The sequence below is a fragment of the Xenopus laevis genome, chromosome 9_10S, assembly GCF_017654675.1.
Source record: "Xenopus laevis strain J_2021 chromosome 9_10S, Xenopus_laevis_v10.1, whole genome shotgun sequence".
Classification (NCBI taxonomy): Eukaryota; Metazoa; Chordata; class Amphibia; order Anura; family Pipidae; genus Xenopus; species Xenopus laevis.
Genome location: NC_054388.1, coordinates 4,142,480 through 4,147,668, shown reverse-complemented (window position 1 = coordinate 4,147,668; position 5,189 = coordinate 4,142,480).

The following is a 5,189-nucleotide window of genomic DNA, read 5'->3' as shown; positions in this document are numbered from 1 at the left end:
AAAAAATTATTCGAAATCCTATTTTATCACATCAGTTAAGCAAAATGAACTTTAATTACACTGTATAAATTATTTGAATCTTGTTTCCTTCAGTCTGGGAATTCATAATTATAACAAGCAGGCAGGAGCCATTTTTAGGACACTGTTATTAAGACAAGTCTTGTATCATCTCAGAGTCTTGTTTGTGCACCAGAATGGGGGACCTGATGTCCATCCCCATGTCCTGGTTACACAATTAAATGGTGAAGAGAACAGGGGAATGTGGGGAGAGCAGTGACATGTAGGAAGTGCTGAAGGGAAAGTGAAAGTAATTGTCTGCCCCGCCTCTATTCCTAAGGCATAGAGGAGGGGCAGCCAATATTTGATTGACAGCTGAGATATTCAAATACGTTTACAACAGCTAGGAATGCTTTAATGAAAAAAATAATTTGGATTTCCTGTTTCATTTGAAAAGGACTTTTATTTTACAGCTTTTTGTGTCTGGGTGACAGGTCCCTTTTAAGCACATTTTCTCATTAAACAGAAGAAATAGCCCGTTGGTTACAGTGTATAAAGGACAAGCCAATAAACAGCCCTATATCAAGACAAATACGACTATGGGACCTGTTATCCAGAATCCTTGGGACCTGGTGGGCTTTCCAGATAAGGAAAGGATAAGTCTTTCTGTACTGTGGACTCCATCCCTTAAGGGCATGGCTACACATACGGATCACCGCCGCGTAATTATGTTAGAGTAAATGCCATTACCTAAGCTTAAAAGGGTTAGTTCACCTTTAAGGTAACTTTTCTTATAGAATGGCCAATTCTAAGCAACTTTTCAATTGGTTTTCATTATTTTATTTTTTTTATAGTTTTAGAATTATTTGCCTTTTTCTTCTGACTCTTTGCAGCTTTCAAATGGGGGGTCACCGACCCCTTCTAAAAAGCGAATGACTTGTAAGGCTACAAATGTATTGTTATTGCTAATTGTGTCCATGCCCTTAGTCAGCTTAAAATTAATTTAAACATTAAATAAAGACAATTGGATTGTTTTGCCTCCAGAACGTTATCCAGAAGGCTCTGAATTTTAATCAACTAGTTAAAAATGATTTCCTTTTTCTGTGTAATAATAAAACAGTCGCCTGTACTTGATCCCAACTAAGATATAATTAATCCTTATTGGGTTTATTTAATATTTATATGATTTTCTAGTAGATAGTGATGGGCGAATTTGGGGCGTTTCGCCGAAAATGTAGCGAATTTCCCACGTCCATTTTTTTTTATGCTGGCGGTTTCGTTAATTTATTCGCCGGCGGCAAATCGGGGGAATTCGCGCCTGACGAATAAATTCGCCCATCACTACTAGTGGACTTAAGATATGAAGATCCAAATTATGGAAAGATCCGTTATCCAGAACCCCCAGGTTTCCGAGAATACTGCATAGCAAGTCCCATACCTGTGCCTTGTACTTGATCCCAACTAAGATTTAATTAATCCTTATTGGAGGCAAAACCAGCCTATTGGCTTTATTTCATGTTTATATGATTTTCTAGTAGACTTAAGGTCTGAAAATCCAAATTACAGAAAGATCCCTTATCTGGAAAATCCCAGGTCTGCATAACAGGTCCCATATCTGTAATAATAAAACAGTCGCTTGTACTTGATCCCAACTAAGATATAATTAATCCTTATTGGAAGCAAAACCAGACTATTGGGTTTATTTCATGTTTATATGATTTTCTAGTAGACTTAAGGTATGAAGATCCAAATTATGGAAAGATCCTGTATCTGGAAAACCCCAGGTCCAGAGCATTCTGGATAACAGGTCCCATACCTGTAACATATTGTCTGGTTGTCCTCTCAGTACCAGTAGGGGCCCTGGGACATGTGACAACTCAGTTATATTCATCCCAAAAAAGGGGGGTCGTTGCCATGGAGAAATGGGTCTGGATTTGGAGTGTGACTGGACATAACAGAATTTGGCAAATCCCTCCTTATTGGATATTTGTGGCTAATAAAATAGGACACATTGCGCCTTTATAAGGTCATGGAACTCCTCAGTGACTTATAATATCCTTATATTTTACAACAGGGGGTACTTTATTCACTATATCATTTTGTATCATATATATATATTTATTTCAGAACTACAGGTGATTTTACTAGTGGAAGGGGCCTGATCCGCAATCCTTACATCGGAGAAGTGAGAAACAGAATGCGGCTGCTGCTATTGTGCATCAAAGGGCAAGTAATATCTCGTCGCTGGTAATAAAGACCTTCCTTATAAATAGGCAGAAGGTCTTTGTCTCCCTCTAGTGGTGAGCGTTGGAATTTCACGGTGACCCTCTTGGCTGCTCTTGAGCATAAAAGATAGAATTTTACAAAATATAATATAAATAGCCATGCTGATCACTCCAGCTCAGCCTTGCTTTATGGCAGAGATTCTAAATATGAACTCAGTATATGGGAACATGTCTCACAAGACACAGGGAAACATCATTTATCTTCTGCCTGTGAACAAATGGACCTGACAGCACCATCCCACCAGGTATAGTTTACATACTAATTTATTGCCTGAAAAAATTTCCCACACTGGGGTTGGGCAGCAAGGATTCGGATGGGTGTTAGTACTGACTAAGTTAGCTGCTACTGAGGAGCACTGAGCACTAACACCCAACTGAACAGAATGGGGTCTGCACAGGCAGAAATGTGTTAAAAAAAGGCCGTATTGCCAGATATAGGCAAATATGGTTTGCCTATTAATAGTGCTGGCATTGACCTTATTTTTCAGCATTGACATTGATATTGTGCTTCGTTATGTCCAAATTGGGTTGATCCTTATTTGCAGAACAAGGAAATCTCGTCTCTGGACTCCACTGCCCTCCTGTGGCCAAATGAGGAAAGTCAACGCACTTTGTATTATTTTCTTCTCTTGCACATTTTATATCTTCAAGCTCTTGCTGTTGATTCCAATCTGCCGATGTCTCTAAGTTATTTCTCTTATATACCGGCGATATATCTGTGAATATCTCTGGACTTTACAATTCCCATTTGCGCATTTCCTATTGGATTTTCATATCACTTTTACAATGCTCCTTAGTGCTCTAGAATTTGCATTTGGACTCTTCTTAAAGGGGCGGCAAGAGTGCAATGAATAGGGCTTGTGTTGAACATAATTTCCTTCTATTGTTTTAAATCATGAAAATTCTATGGTCATTGGCATTTCTTAGGCTAAACAGGTCAACCAGGGAAACTAATGCTACACCATGTTTGTATTTTATCTAAAAGGGGCAGGTGCGGGGGTGGCACATTGGTGCTGCCCATCTAGGGTTGCCACATTTTCCCGTTTCTGGACAGGGGACTTGTGCTGACGTAACAGGGGGCGTGTATCTGTGACATCGCGGGGACTCCGGGGGGCAGGATAATAACATCGAGGGGCAGGATGACAATGCTGCGGGCTGACGTAGCGATCGTTGATGGCCCAATCACCACGTCAATCTATGGGAATCCTGCCTGGTTTTCCTACAGGGCAAGAAGTTTGACCTGGGCAGCCCTTCTGAAAACCGTGCGGTCCGGGTCAAAACTGGACAGGTGCCAACCCTACCTCCATCCTACCCCATACCAACCAAGTTAGGGAGTAGGAGGAGGCAGAGGCTGCAATGGAGCCCTGTTACCTAAGGTTTACAGAAGAATGCTTTCTTGATTGTCTGACATTTCCACCTTGGATACCAAGTCCCCCCTCCATCATGGGACCTCCTGCTCACCCAACTCCTGCTATGGTCCAAGAAGAGACCAAGACTGGGAACCAGGAACTGTCTAGCTCCCTTATGGCCAATGAGGACTTCTTTCCTCCCTCTGGGCATTGGTTACTGACCAGGGACTTAAGTTGGCCATAGACGTAACAATTATGATCTTTCTTGGAAAAGATCTTTCCAAGAAAGATCGTTCCTTTCAATACACACGTGTAGAGCTGAATGGTCAGATAGACATATAGAAACAATAGAATTCTACCTGTATCTGATGATTCAGCACTAACAATGGACGATGTTTGGGTTCTTTCAAAGGCAACCGATCAAAATTTTCTGCCAAGCCCGATCGATGAGCCGACTGGTATCCAAGTCTTCTGCCGATATCGGTTGGCTCTTTTTCCATCATACATGCACCGAATATCGTAAATTCGTTTTGTACGATATTATCTGTGTGTCTATGGCCACCTTTAAGCAGTTGAGGAAAGTTAACCTTATGGGTCCTCTACAGACACCTTCATTAACCTTCAGGAACAGGAGGACTCAAGATCATGTTGCAGGCACTAATATAAAGTGATGCTAAACTGCACCATTGCTTTAAGCCAGATCTAACAACAAATAGCATTTTAGAGCTAAATTGGATACACATAATGGCTTCTTATAACCTTTTTTATTTGGTAAACTAGACCAAAAAGCAATACTTGGCCTGAATGGGAACCACACAAACAGAAGATACAACAGAAAATGAGGAATTGAAAACACAGCTCGATTTAATTTCCTTCAAATGAACAAAACACCGTGGGTCTCCATGAAAAACCAAAGAAAGTTCTGTACAGGAACAGAGAAGTTAAATGAAAAGCCGCTCAGGTTCCCCGGCTGAATAGCTCCGTATGCTCTAAGGGAAGCAGACAAGGTAAACTGAAGATTAAAGTCAGCTCCGTATTCTTCATAATATCCCCAAAGACCAAAGAAGGAGAAAAAGAAAAATAGATAAGGGCCTTAAAAAAGAAAATTCCGAGTTATAGAAAGCAGGATCAAAAAGAGCCCACGTCGTGCCGTTCAAACCATGAATTGTGAATGCAAAGCCAGGTGCCTTGTGAAGTGGTGAGAACAAGAGCGGCGCACGCTCCCTGCAGGAGACAGACCAGAATAACACTGATAGAGTCGGGGACCCCATGGGGGGGAGTAGCAAATAACCTGGTGTGTAAAACTGCAGATCAAAAGAATGAGACTTGGAAATGAAGCAGGAGGGTAGCGATCGCATTCCCTCGTACATGAGCATCAGGGGCCACCAGCTGAGACCAATCGGCTTGATTCCCAGAAATCCGAATGAATCACGAGCTGAAGCTGCTATGGAGAATATCCAGCAAACGCTCGGTTGGTGGGACATTAGGAAAAAACCCAATGGGCCCTGTTTCTTGTCATTCCCGCTGTCCGACCCTTGGCTGCTACTTGCATTGAGCC